Source organism: Pseudopipra pipra, chromosome 5 (assembly GCF_036250125.1).
Source record: "Pseudopipra pipra isolate bDixPip1 chromosome 5, bDixPip1.hap1, whole genome shotgun sequence".
In the NCBI taxonomy this organism is placed as follows: Eukaryota; Metazoa; Chordata; class Aves; order Passeriformes; family Pipridae; genus Pseudopipra; species Pseudopipra pipra.
Window position 1 is genome coordinate 71,154,889 of NC_087553.1, and position 15,787 is coordinate 71,170,675.

Genomic DNA, 15,787 nt, shown 5'->3' on the forward strand with positions numbered 1-15,787 from the left:
TCAGACTGGACTGAACAGGCCTGATGAGACCTATCTGTTATAGGCAAACTGCAACCTAGCTTCCAGTTCCTCTCCATCCTTGGCTGATTTTAATGTGAGATGAAACAAATAAGATGGATTTTTCTTCTACCTAGGAGTCATTCAGTCATTCAATTCCACATAATCCTTCATTTTTCTCGTAACAGTTGAAGATCTTTACCCGTTCATGTTACACAGCTACTGATCAATGCTGTTGCCATCTCTCTTTTTATTCTTACATGAGTAGCTCTTTCCCCCTGGGATTTCAGAACTCCCATGTTTACAGCAGGCCTGATTCTGTACTGGCACACCTTTCAGCACAGTATTTGACATGGCACAGCCTTTTATAGACATAATATTGAGAAACATGACATAGTCTGTAAAGGCTTTTATGATATCACTGGGTACAGGCAATCGCACTGATGGACAAAAGCCCATCTGCTGTAAATCAGAGCCCTTCTATGGAGCTGTGCCAATTTACACCAGGTGAGAACTGTTCTTGCTATTATTAAGGTATTTTTATTATTTTCCCTGTGTATTTCTTGATAAAAACAAGAGAAACCATGGAAAAGAAACTACCTCCTTAGTAATATCTCATTGATCTCAACTGAACAATTCACAGTATCAGAAAGGTAAGTAGGGGTGGAAGAGACTGTGTGTTTTTAAAATGTCAACAAGCATCTGGTCCCCATTTGTGAGAATTACTGAGTCTTCAGGTTTATGAGTTTTATCTCACAAATCCTTTCAATGAATGAAACTCGATATAGAAAATTAATCTTTTCTACAGCCCCTTCCCAAGAATTAGAAGAAAGAATTATTCAAAGAACTTCCACCTTACACCCCTCCCTGACACCCACGTTACTCCAGTTTAGGATTGTGTCAATATTTCTGATATAAACCTTTCCATTTCAAAGAGAGTATTCCCACCACGATGGGAATGTGGGAGGTAAGGTGTCAACCTGGGAGTAGTTTTGAGTCTGACCCAAAATGCAAAGGGTATTCATGCCCATTGAAACCTTCAAAAAGCATTTTGGGAGTGGAGAGTATATATAAGTTATTCAAAAATTACCCAGAAAGAACTGATTTTTGACAGAAGGATTCCTAAATTTGGGAGCTTTTCTCTGGTATTTTTAAGGGCTGATTTTCAGAAACTTCTCAGGATTGACTGACTGGATACCAGACATTTCAGATGCCCCAATTGGGTGCCCAGAGGCAAAAATGTCTGTATTTCACTCTAGATTTTTGATACAATTATGCCTCTAGCATACAGAGACTCCTTTTTTTTTTTTTCTTTTTCAATTACAGCTAAGGCGAGGCAGGGTGTTAGTCTAGATGTGAGGTCCGATTACATGAATGATTTCTGAGTGCACAGATACTAAAACCTTTCCTTCCAATTTGTTACATCAGCCACTGTACCTCTTCAGCAGGGCAGCTTGGATGGTAACTCTCTGCTACCATCAACAGAAAATCCTATTATTTGACCCATTAAACCTGAGAAAGGGTTGGCAAAACTGATGATACCAAAGTATCTCATCCAGTCATGCCTCAGCTACAAATGTAGAGCCCTGGGAGGACTTGCCTGCTGTGACCACACTGCTGTGACCCCCCTTTCTCCAAAAGGGAAAGAAACAACAGAGGACCTGGAAATCTGATACTAGAGAAATGGAGATTAAGCACAGAAATGCCTTACAAATACATTTTCAGGTGCCTTTTGTTGTACCCTAACTTAAATCAAGCGTTTGGAACACAGGCTTTCCTATAGCTTCCCTAAAAGAAAGGCAATAAAGTTGGAGCTGTAACCAGCACTTATATCAGCACACTGCTGAGCAACTGTGAAAATTTCAAGGGTAGATGTCCCAGGTGTGTGTCTCCTGGAACATCAAGGATTTCTGCTGTCCACCCAATTCCCCATTGTACAGTAGTGTCAAGGCTGTGCTTAATGCTGCTCTATCAGAATATTTAGCTTTATGAGCAATTCTCTGACTTTTCCCTATATTTTAGATCCCCCTCCCCCCCAAAAAAAAAACCCTTCTAAGTTTCCCCAAATGATAATTTGGATGGTTTTTAACCAGCTGTATCTCATTTGTTAACTGAAAAAAAAAAAAAAAGAGCCTTGGAAGTATGGACCTGCATCCATTAGAGACAGTGGGGTTGGGATTGCCCTTTAAAGGTCTGATTTACAGATGGACAAAGTACCCAAATTACCACTGATTAGAATATGAATAAGAGGAGCTGCACATCTATGAAATTCAGGCCTCAGATGACTATCAAATAATTAAGAACAGTTAGCAGCAGCCGCTAACATAAAACTTCATCAGAATTTCACATGCTGGCACGGACTGGGGAGTCTTAAGCAATAACAGAAACTGAGTTATACAATTAAAGCATATAGGGATGAATTCTGTTCCTGATAAAATCTGTGGGAAAATTGCCATTGAATTCAATATGACCACCAAGATGTGCCCATAATTATTAGCAATGCATGAAGCACTTTGGACACTTGGTAAAGCTGCATAAATGAATTGCTGTGCTTCCACAGGGAGGAACTGGACTTTGCATGACAGGTTTGTTGGCTTCATTACAGGAATAGTCCGCAGGACAGCAATTCCATTTTACCACAGTTTTTGAGGTTTGAAATTTGTTTTCCCTCCACGTTGGAAAGAACAAAAAAAAAGAGAGGAAAATTAAAAGCTTTTCAAATGTTTTATCTAATTAAATTACACTGGAATTTTCATGGCACTTTCATATTATCCATGTAACAGAAACCTGAGACTCTGCTTCCCCTGGAATACTCCCTCTGACCAGAGCCCTGAACCTCAAAAATCTCTCCAAGAGAAGTGTCAACAAAATAAGACACTTCTTTACAAAATGCTTCAGCTTTGATGCAACGTGTTTTAACAAAATGTATTTAATTAACAGCTCTAATTAGTGTGTAGCGTGCAACTCCAGAGGTGAAAAGAAACTCTGCTGCATACCAAGAACCTTCCATCAGAAGATAAATTCTCCTGGGGATTTTTGAGTCCCCTGTCTTTCTCAATTGCTTTTGACACCATGCATGGACACTGCCAATGTCCCTGCAGAAAGACACCTTCTAAGCAAATGCACTCCACTGTAGCTGAAGAAATTTAAAAACTAACAATAAAAATCTCCCACAAGATCTCTTTTTTTTGTTGTTCAGACTTTCCCAAAGAAGTACTTTAGAGATGTTTCTTGAGATTCTGACTTTTATTATATTTTGTGCCGCTAAAGAGAAAATGGGAAACTTACACTGTGATGATGTTTTGAGACTTGAGTCTTGTAGGCTCAGTTGCTAACTCAGTTGCTAACTCAGTCAGACTCACTGTGACCTGCTTCTGTATTTGTTTCACCCCAGGGAAATTGAAGAAAAACGTAGTATTGAAGACTGAGTGTTTAAACTGGAAGGTATTAAATTTTAGGGGCAAAGTACTAAAGACAAATACTTTGGTAATCACAGAATAATTCACGTTGGAAGGATCTATTGTGAATTGTTGGTCCATTTCATCACCCCTCCAGAAAATGGCTACTTCAAAGTTGCTCTAGACTATTCAGAGCCTTGTGCTGTCAATCCCAGAAACTAAAACATTTTTACTATTATGATGATATTTACTGGGGTTTCTTAACGACCCATTTTCCAAACTCAGTACAATTTTTTTGCAGAAAGACTTATTTTAGGCAAAAGGTCTAGTTGATCAACTGTCTAGTTGATCAAAATCAGCATCAAATTTAAGTAAAATATAGCAGTTTGGGGGGCAAAAAATCAATTTACCTCAAAACTTAGGGAACAAAATCTTCCACGTTCCTATTTTCAAACCACATTTAATTTTCAAATTCTGTTACATTAAGTATGTCAATGAAATAAAAATAAAAATTAAGTATTTCATTTAAGGTGAAAGAAAATGTTTCTTTCTTCACAAGTTTCTTTTCATTTTCACGTTAGTGAGGAAAGTCCCACAAAGAAAAGCAACATTATTTCCCGGTGTTTTCAGAAGAGTGGTTTGGCCACTGAAGCTGAACAAACCAAAGCCACCAAGCTTGTAGTACAGCTTTTTTGGTTGAACAGTTTCTTTTTCTTTCCCTTTTTATAGTATTTGAGAAAGGCTAGAAAGTGGAACTTGTGGTGGCACACTCGAAAACTAAAAAGGAAACCAAAAAGCCCAATATTCAAAACTGTTTTTTCACCTTTATTTTGTTTTCTTTTTTTCCTCTGGACTTGTGGAGCAGTAAGATCCTGTTGAACTTAGAGAAACCTCATAACTCCTTTTGAGTCAACCAGCATGTCCAAGACTGACAGGGTGTCCTCACAGGCATCTCCTTCGAGATGCACGTACAAAGAGCACATTATTGTCTCTTCAAGGAGCAGTTGTGATGACTGAGGAGGTAACTACCTCCACACTGTCCAAAGGAGCTCACCACTGCCTCCCAGCTGAAGGTTGCTATCTCAATCCAGCTCAAAGTTGAAGATATGCACCTTCTCTCCCTTCTTTCAGTCAAAACCAGCCAAGTAGATCTACCGATATAAACAGCAAGATACCATATTGCCCGAAATGGTTGGAGATGCATCCAAGGTTTCATATCTGAAACTGGGGAAAGAAACTGGAGGGCCCCAAGTCTCACCTTGCTTCTTTTGAGGAACAAGCTCTTCTGCCAAAACTAGCCTGGAGCAATCCCTTTCCTTGAGGAGAACAAGGAGTATGACTGTGATGAGTAGTGTCTTGCAATTCTGCAGACTTTCAAAAGGCTCATGGAGATATAAGAGCACAAATCTGATGGAAAGCTAATGAAACTTTCACTCCTAAATCTCTTAGGTCCTTTTGAAACTTTGCTCACTTATCTTCAAAGCCCTGTTTAAGCGTAAGCCCTGGAAATTTGCGTGGGTGATACTATATGGGGATTAACAGCCATTTTATAGATGAGGAAACCGAGGTGAAGTGACTTGCCAAAGGCCACACAAGAAGTAGTGTCAAAGGATTCAGATGGAGGAGGATTAGCAAAAGTGAGAGAGGGGTGTTTCATCACTCACAAAATTTTGGAGAGAAGAATGAGTGTCCATCAGATTTGTAATTAAAATTCTGGGTTTTTTGGCGGCAAAATACTACCATCCTCTAAAAATTTCTAATTTCAAAAATCAAGTTTTTCTGTTCTTGGGTGGGTTTTTTCCTTCTCTTTCTGTATTCTCATTCCTGTTTCTGATGCTTTTTATTTTCCAGTTGTTTTTTTCTAAAGGGAGTGGTGAAAGACAGATATAAGACACAAATTAATGATATGGATCAAAAAACCAAAAAGATGAAAAAATATTCTGTATCATTGGACATTCTGCTGTGACTTAAGGAAGAGCAAAGGTAGCAGAAAGCTATGCTAAATTGGCTAATAACAATGGGAATATTGTGACCTGGTCACCTGAGAGCGAAAAAACACATTATTTACAGAAAGAGAAAATATCAACTGATACAGTTGGGAAAAAAAAACGAGTTTTGGCAGGCTTAAATCTTTCAGATCTGAAGCTGGCAGTAAACTTCAGTCTAACTAGAAGCCTTAAATATGTGCTGTGTGCATAACTTAATTATGTTAATAATCTAAACAACTGGAGAGAAAAAGGTGTCTCACAAGCACAGGTGCCATCGGGGCAGAGGTGATAAGGTTTTACTCCCTCTTGGACACCAAGAAACATGGGTAATTGCCTGTGGAACTGTGAGGGATTATCTGGTAGTGTGAGTGAAATTCTAATGCGCAAAAAAGCAGCTGTGTCTTTAAACAGTGAGCTCAGGTTCCAATAGCCACTGCAGTGCAGAGCAACTCACCCTAATTATGAGCATTTACTCTGCTTCATCCCCTGGTTTTTCAGCCCACGCAGCGTTCCCTGGAACTACAGTGATCCTAAAGATGGTACTTCAGCAAATTAATTTAAAGGTGGCTTGGGGATACCTGCATGAGCTTCAGTGACTGCAGTATAAACATCCCCAACTGTGGGTCAAAGAATGGGAGCAAAGAGTGGGTGACTCACCCGCTAAGACAGGAGTGTGCCAGGCAAAGTCTTTCCAGGAAAGCGTGGAAGGAACTAACCTGTCTCCCAGACACAGGAACTAGTTGGGCTGGGGTTGACTGCTAGGATGTCGTGGAGGAAGTAGCTGTTCAAAGCTGAAAGTGCCAACCCTTGCATGCTGGCATAAAAATTATGGGTGTGAGCATGTGGCTGTGCTTGATCAGTAAAAAGGGCATGAGCAGAAAGAGAACTGTCCAGGCTGATGTGACGTCTTCAAACTCTTCCACAGATCAAGGTACAGTCCCTCTGTGAAGCAAATAAATGCATGAACCCCCACCTAATAGAAGGGAACTGCTGCAGAGGCTCAGTAACTTGCTCAAGACTTCAGGACTCATAAATCACCTTTGTGAAATTAGGACCCTCTCTCACTGACTGCAGAAATCAGTGAGAGTTCGAGGTACAATACATTTAGTCATGTTTTAAAAGTCCTTTGACACTTCAAACTTGTTTAAGTTTCTTAGAATACCTCACCAGCCCAGATCCTTGGAAGTACTGATATGCCTAACTCCCACAGACATCATCCTCATTTTTAACCTGCCTTTTAAAATCTGACCCTGATTTGGTACTTCAGGGCCTTTGGCCTTGTTCCTCAGAGGCGTTGAGGAATTTCTGCTCAGCATCAGGTCTTTCATCACCTACCCCTTGAATCTCCATCCTGAACACTTGGGGCTAGTGGCCTGGTCCCAAGCCTATCACTGCCAATAGAAAGATTTCCATTGGCTTCAGTAGGCCTTGGAACAGTCATTAAATCCTTAAATAACCTGTTCTGAAAAAGTCTATCCCCAAAATTAATCAAGGGAAGGAAGGTCTGTGAAAACACAGCCATCTACGTTCCCAGCTCCCTCCCAACCCCTCCCTTCCCCTCCCCCACGTTTCAAGCACTTCTGCAGGTGATTTCTGTAATTTTAATTAATTTTAATTGCCTGATTAATTTAATTGAAACACCACGGAAATTAAATGCACACATTATGGTGTGTAATTAACATTAAGGCAATGACACAAACTGGCCGGAGTGGAGCGAAGGTCTGTATGCTCTGTTAGTGATTCATGCTCTGCTATTGTTGGTGCTCAGGAACACGAGTTTGGAAGGAGTGTGAGACAGGGGCTGGTTTTGCAAGAGGTGCTGCTTGCTGGGAGAAAGCCACAGCAGGCTGGGATGAATTATGTGTGGCATGGCATGAAGCCTTGTTGATGAAACCTGCCTTGATCTGGAAGGTTTCGTCATGGCACCTGGTGAAATGAACGTGGGGTATGGGGTGGGGTGAGGGAAGAAGAAGTATCCAGAGCTTTCCTCAACAGAGAAGAAAACCTTCTCAAGACAGTGCAAAAGCACCAGCAATTGAGATAAAACTTCCCTTTTGCAAGAAGTATAAAAACTGCTTCTCTGGAAGAGGGCTGCGTTCTGTCTTTCCGTCTGTGCCAGGAACCATGGATGTATTTGCATGTTAATTTTGAGCGTTCATTAGAGTTATTTTTTTATTTTCCTAACCTGAGGCTTTTTTTATTATCAGGAGGGTAGATGGGTATTTTGCACGATAAGATCTTGTTTGCTGGGTTTTTTCTTGTGTTGTGCTTTTTTTTTTCCTTTTTTTTTCCCCCTCACTTTCTTTCTCTAACCTGGTGTGTCAAATTCCAGTCTGTGTGAAAGGTGAGGGCGTGTTAGAGAAGACAATGAAATGTTCTGCATATGCAGGGAACTCTGGAAAAAGCTCAGGGCTTTGCTCATCCCACCCCACTCCACCCCTGCCACTCCCAAAGAGCAACACAACACTGATGGGTGAGATCATTGCTCCGAGGGGGTAATAAAACCAAACCAGAAAGGGTAATTTAGCAACTCTATATATGGAAAAATTGGCCAGTTTTGTGCAACCACCGACTACTGCAAAGATGCCAAGCTGACAGAGATAGACCAGATAGGATCTTTCAGATCACTTCTGGTAAAGGCGGGGAGACTCCCCTTTACACATTTTGTAGGATTGACACAACTAAAAAATGTTGGCCACTTTTCTTATCTCTTTCATGGAAGATTCAATTTAGAGTAACTCTTTGGGATTGAATTGAGTCAACCTCAACTTCAACTTGGTGCAAATGAAGATGAATCTACCCCTAAAACTATAAATTTCTACTGCTTACCACTAGTATATCCATTTAAGAGAAAATTATGGTGACTTTCCCAAGGTAGTGAAGTTCCCCATTCTCTTTTCGCAGCTATAAATTCTACCAGACCCATCAAACTTTTCTGTGGCCATCCCTGACTCACAGTGCACCAGACCATTCCCAGAGATAATGTCCCCAGCTGCATATGCAAGCATGTTCTCAGCACTTTCCAGGGCATGGTATGATATTGCCAGTCAGGGGAGTGTGAATAATTATCTATCCTTCAGGTAAAAAGCCCTAATGCAGCTGAAAAAAAAAAAAAAAAAAGAAGAAGAAAAGAAGTCCCACAGAAAGGAGAACTAGAAGTCACTGTTTTGTTCTGTTCTCTGCAGAATGGATCGAACCCCATCACTTTTAAGGAAACAAAGTCAAATGTCCTCCTCAGTACACAGCGGCTGAAGAGCCATCCCATGATTATAAGGCAGTGATAAGACCTTTCCTGTAGGTTTTAGGAGACCTGGATTAAACTCTTTCCCCTCTCCAAGTGGAATCAAACTCCTGCCTCCCGCTCATGAAAAGCCTCCTAACCAGGCAGCATTAAGCATTTCCAATCCCTCCCAGTTGATGCTATTCCCCTTTGCAGCCCTAACCTGGATTTGGGATCCAGGTGCCTCCCTCCCAGGAGAGCAGCCTAATCAGCAGACTAGTGACTCATCCTGGCTCTTTGTGTGAGCTCTGAATTATTGCCTGCCAGGTGGAAGGGTTCCAGAGCCTTCCAGATCCTGCTGCCCTCGGATACCCTCCAGCCCAGAGGCTAGACCACTCAGCAGCTGGTTGGGAAACATCTGCTCAAATCAACTTTCTTCCTGATTCAGCTGCCTCCTCACCAAATATCCTGCTCACCTCCCTGGCGAGTGCTATGGGAGCGTGCTGCCTTTAATTCCTCCCCTTGGATCTGTTCCAATCTCAAAAAAAAAAAAATTAAATATTAGTCAATGAGGAAAGCAAACGGACTAATTCCTGAGGGTACTGGTTAGCACTTTTCTGTGGGTTCTCTGTGACTGCATATTCACACAAAATAAGACTTTTTAAACAGGAGGATTTAAATACATTCACTCTTCTTTACACCCAACAGCATGGGTGTCCTCCAAGTTTCCCAATTCCTGCACAAAAATGACAGTAGATGAGCAACTATTGATGAAACAGATGTATCCTACTCTTATTTCACCTCCAGTTTTTTGTTGCTCCAAAAAATACTCCTGAATGAAGTTATCAGGAGATTTGAGCTGAAATGTTCAAGGAATATCATAGTAGCTGAAAGCATTTCACAGAAAACTTCGCCTATGACCAAAAAGTAATAATTAAAAAAAAAATGGACCATCATTTCCAGGTCTATCTTATCCATGTGCAGTTTTAAGGAGGAGCTGGAGGAACCTCCAGGTGCCACCGTTAGGTCCCTGTTCTGCCCCCAGGCACTCAGTGATTCATCAACAACTGCTCTGCCCAGTGCCACAGCTTTCCTTAGGTCCCCAAAGCCAGAGGAAGAGCAGCTGCAAAGCAGCTCTCCACATGCACATGTGAGATGTCCTCACTCGACCTCAACTCTCTTGGAGTCCCAGCATAAAAGGACAAGGACCTTGGTATGGGGACAAGAGAGAGAGAGTAGGGCTTTAGCCCTGTCTTTGAACACAGAATCAATCACAGGATGGTTGAGGTTAGAAAGGACCTCTGAAGGTCATCTGGTACAACTCCCTGCTCAAGCAGGGCCACCTAGAGATGGTTGCCATGGCCAGATGGCTTTTGAACACCTTCGAGGAGGGAGACTCTACAACACCTTTGGGTAACCTGTGCCAGTGCTTTGTCATCCTCACAGTGAAAAAGGGCTTCCTAATGTTCAGAGGGAACCTCCTGTGTCTCTGTTTGTGCCCATTGCCTCTGGTCCTGTCACTGGATGCCACTAAACAGAGTTTGGCTCCTTCCTCTTTGATCCCTCCTTATAGGTATTTGTATACACTGGGCTTAGCAGTCCCAACTCTCTCAGACTTTCCTCATGTAAGAGATGTTCCAGTGTCATCATCTTCTTGGTCCATCATCTTCTCTCCAGTATGTCCATGTCACTCTTGCACTGGTGAGCCCAGAACTGGACACAGTGCTCCAGGTGTGGCCTCACCAGTGCTGAGTAGAGGAGGAGGATCACCTCCCTTGACCTGCTGATAATATTTCACCTAGTGCAGCCCAGGATGCCATTCACCTTCTTTGTGACAAGAGCACATTGCTGGCTCATTAACATCTGGTCTTCATCCACCTCTAGGGTACCTTTTATTTCCTTTATTTGAATAGGGCAGGAAATAAAGGAAGATAAAACCAAGAATAATTAATAAAGAGAGCTCACAGTGCTCTACCAGCTGGCCCTGACTGTGACCAAGAGATTACCCACTCCATCTTCAAGGAAAGACTATTTACCCTTGTCCCTTACTTCTCAGCTGAGACCATCAGTGGATTGTGCACAGGATAACCTACACAAGCTGGCCTGCAAAAGCCACAATCACTGTTATTCATAGTAATAGTCACGGTATTAATAATAAAGACCATATTATATTCATAAAATTTAATAGTAGTAATAATATTTTAAATAAAAGCAGGGTAATAATAATAGTAGCAATAACAGTAATAATTGGATCTTCATTCTCCTACCATCTAGAGGTAGTAGAAAAGGTTATAGTCAAATTGTGGTAAATGTTGCATGCTCAGGCAAGAAAACTGTAAACTCTTCCCATTTTATCTGACTGGGTCAAAAAACAAGAGTGCTATTATTCCCCCTGTGTCCTTGAGAATGACAGATTGAAGTCAAAGTAGATTATAAAGGATGTCCACTGATTTTAGGTGACCCATTTTACATCTCTAGGGCATGGCTTTCCTAAGACCTTAGCACCGTTTAAAGTTTTCTGTATTCCAGAGATAGATCCCATCAACCCTGACTGCCACAGTAATGGCTCAGCACATTTGCAAAGCAAACCAAAGGGTACTAACGAGGGCTCCTAGAGGGATTAAAAAACATGATTCCCAGAATTTTTAATCTCTCCAAGGACTTCAGTAGCACCAACAACAGGGACAGATTTCAGTTCTTCTCTCAAGGTGAACATTCAGCTTCCTGGACTGCAAGCCCTTCCCTTCTGTTCCTGAAAATCCCCTTCTCAATCTCTATACACCCTCAAATTTCTGTGGCAAATGTGGTCATACAGGAGATGCTCTTGCTAACCTGGAAACATCCCAAAAATAAGGGAGCGTAAGAGTTCCTGTGTGAGACAAATATCCTGGTGAAATCTGGGCTTTATTTTTCTTAAATAGGAAAAACAAAAGGTCTTGGTTGTCCCTGTTGTTGGCAACAAAATAAACCCAATTCTATGGATGATTTTCAGCCACATACAGTTTTTGACAAAGCTAATGATAGTTCAATTTTTATATGGACAATTAATCGCTGTCATAAGAGAACAACCAAATCCACTGCAGAGGCTGATGTAAATTCTGACCAAGGCATTATAAAAGGAGGACCTGAAGGCCACTGCAGACAGTGACAACTAATGGGGTTACTACAAAGTTTGTAACTGAGTTCCCTTTCTGCATATATATTGAATAGATATTTTTATTGTAGAATTTATTTCTGCTCTGCAGAGACATTACTCTGAAATATACTACATTGCCTACCTTGCTACATAAATCTGATTGAAACTCAAGAACCAATAAAGTGTGAAAATATGAAAACATGCCTGCATATAATGAAATGTTTACATTTATATTATAGCTTTTCAGCATATATATAGAAGGTCAAAGGTCCATCTGGATGGGTTTTTGAGCAACCTGGTCTAGCAACCTGTCCCTGCCCATGGCAGAGAAGTAGATGGTCTCTAATATCCTTTCCAAGCCAAACTATTCTATGATTCTATGAAGTGTATGACTTCCCAACCTTAATATTGCATTTCTTGCTTTCTGAATGCTTGGCCACCCAAACTGAACCACACTGAAGCTGGTTGCTTGCTTAGAATAAATATCAACTTCTGTAGGGGTGCACAACTCAGTTTATTTATTGGGCACCATCTCCTGAATAATATTTACCACCTTCCAGATACACCCCATAATAGAATTGTATAATCAAGCTAGGAGGAGAGCAGGGAATGGCCTAAACCAAGCAGTCATCATTAAAATAAAAGAGGCATAGTAATTATATTGAATTCATGACTAGAGTAGAGATTTTTTGGAAGAGGAGTGCCTTATGTTGATTTGATTCTGAGGCAAACATCATAGACATCCAGAGCTACATAGCATTAGATTCACTGGCTGTTTACAGCAGGAACTCACTGCTCTGGAAAGAGGTGGAGATTTCACATAGTTTATCCACAACTCCAAGGCAGAAATCACTAGTTCCAAACACTCCTTACAGATACAAGTTGAATCAGTACTCTATAGTAATAGAGACTATGAACAATTGGAGCAGAAATAATATTTTGAGCAAGGAACAAAGCTAGGATGAAAGCACCTCAATGACCAAGAAAAGATTGGGAGTAAACATGGTGTTAGGCCAAGAAAGATTGTATAAGAACTGATGGGGAGCTGTGTGCTTGAAGTTCCTCTCTTGCCCTGTCTGCCTCCCTGGAGCAGCAGGTGACTCGGCAGATTTTCATCGTCTTGACCTAAACAGGAGCTGAGAAGAGAAACAAACAGCTGTGAATCCACTTCAGCATGAGTCCAGACAAAGCAAGTGCTGAGCAGCACCAGTGACAACCTGCTGTGTTGGGAGGACCCAGGCTGTGTCCTCCCCCGCCATGCCCATGAATGAGTCATGACAGATCAAGTCACATTCCACCTATATTCTCACCCAGAAAAACTGACTGAACTCTGGAAAGCCTCACTCAGTTTTCTAGGTTTATATCAAAGGCAAAAATGCCCTCTAACTCCCCCAAACTCCTCCTTTGCTTCCCAGGAAGCACAAACCCAGGATGCCGCAGGGCAATTAAAAGGCTTGCACTGCCGAATAAACAGTGACAAATTGTAGATTAAGAAAAAGCCTGTTATTTGTGTGAAAGAGGCAGCCTTTGCCGCCAAATGGATTCGTCTGTCATTGCTACTGATTGCTCCCTTTCCACTGAACGTCCCCTAAGAAAAATGTAAATCCTATGTAAATCCTTTGTTATCACCCGACAATGCGCGTATCACGAGCTGCATGGGTTAGAACACAGGTCCATTTTTCTCCAGACTACGCCACTCCTCTTTCAAATTTCAAGGTCTTAATGTCTCAAGAGTGAGGTGGCAGAAGGCATTCAAACCCTCTGGGACAGGCTGAGGGAGGAAAGCCCTCACAAGAGGAGGAGAGGGGGAATCTCTTTATGGGTTTTGCTTCTGCAGTCAGCCCCGCTGCAGTTCCTTCTCTTCAGGGAGATGAACGGAGGCTGAGACACAAACCCAGAGCTCAGAAGAAGAGCATCTCCCCAAGGTGAGAAGGAAAGCATAAAGGAAGATGAGGGAAGGAAGGGAGCACAAAGCTAAACAGCAGGGAGCTGTGCAGAATTCACCTGCCACAGCCCTTTCCTCAATAGTTCATTCTCATCTTTGTGCCAGGTTGCCACATTCATGCCACATTGCATGCGTTATGATAGAAAAATATAAAACATAGATGTAGTAATATGCCCCATGTTTACAAAAAAGCCAGCAGTAGTTATTCTGGGAACTGTGGCACTGAGCATCTGTTACTGAAACATTTATCATTTAACCTGTGAAACACTTGGACAACCTGACCACTAAACCCCAGGAAGCTCACAGATATGTATAGGTCATTGAAAGCTACATTAGCGTCTGTCCTTCTCACACAGCAGGACAGAAAATGCAAGTTATTGTTCAAATTCTACCCTCAGCAGAGTCTCATGTCACCCACAGGTGGATTTCAGCCCTTTGAGCATGCCCCGGTTGGGATAACATCAGCCTAACTATCAATCCAACAGAAGTCCTTCTAGTTTTCCAGAGGTCAGTGTTCCTCTTCGAAAAGCCAGCCCCAGAGAGATGTTGGTGGAGCTGTGATTACAAAGATAAGGAGTGAGCAGTTCCTGTTTGTCAGGTGGGCTTAAAAACCTCAGATTTCTGGGTTTTGTGATTACCTACTTTAATAGGTGTATGGAAAATCACTGTTATCAGATAATAATTTCATAAATGCACATCATTATTAAGGATGACTCCTGACACATAAGTCCAGCTGCATCCAAGGAGTTGCTATTATTATTATTATTATTATTATTATTATTATTATTATTATTATTATTATTATTATTATTATTATTTATACTTTTTGGAGCTCAGCTTATTTTAAGGTCACAGGTACCCTGAGGTAACCCTGAGGTACCTCAAGGTTACTTCTCATGGTACAGATCATGTTACCTCTGGTTTAAGCTGTAGATGTTTGCTGAACTACTGCAGATGTTTGTGTGCACTTGCAGGCCGTGGTGAGTTGGGGTAATTTACCCTAACGTCATCCACAATTAAAGACTTTTATTTTCATTCTCTCTAAAGACTACAAGACACTGCTGTCAAAGACCATTTTTTGTGTAGTGAAGTAGGCCTTGGTCACTTTGATCATAACTCTCACAAACAGACATCCGCCACATAAACAAAAAATGGAAAATGCTCTCCCAACCATGCATTTCTACCCCAGTCCTCATCCCCAAATCCAGCTGCAAAGACCCTTTCCTTTGTGTGTTGTTTTGGCCATAAAGCCCTGCTCTGCAAATCCTTTCTCTGGTTCTGTCACATCACACATGAGCTACTTCTCTCCATCTTATCAGTCCTCAGTATTCTGCTTTGGTCTCCATCACGGGATATACCATTAAAAACTCAGCAGGTGTCCTGCTGGAGAAGACTGGTATCAGAAACACCATGTTTTCCACATGGAGATTTGGGAAGGGCTCCGATCTCTTCACTGTCTCTTTCTGAAGTTGCTAGACAAATTATCTTTTTTAAGGGAGAATACTGTCTCTGAAGAAGGAATTTGACCTCATGCTAATTAACTAATTGCACTGGCAGTGTCTCTCTTTCCTCACAGCTTTCAACCATCTCTGCAAGATTCATCCTGCCCAACAGCCCTTGACTCTCTCTGTCATGGTCAAGTTCTATCTGTGTGGCTAAAGTCACCTATGAACAACAACAGTAATGTGATACAGCACAGGGATTCCAGGACTGGGAAGAAAGCAAAAGTTTGATGCCTTTGTGGGCATCTCTATTTTGGTAAATGCAGGAGCAGAACCATGGCAGCAGAGAGCCAGCATTGGTCTAAAAGCTGTTTGGCCACAGTACTGTACACACAAACAGTGTCCTGCCTGTCTGCATAGCTCTGGTATAGTTACAGGTCAACTCCAGACTGAAATTCCTAAAATTTTTGAAAAAAATGTCTTTTTAAAGGTCTTCTGCAAAGTAAGAAACCCACAGTCCAGCCATGGACATCCACACCACACAGGAACTGCCAAGAGACACAGCATCAGCAAATCCTATCTGTTCTTATGGACAGACCCAAGACTGTTCAAAAGAGAAACCCAAGGTGACAGATGCTGCCACAAGGCCATATAAGGTGCC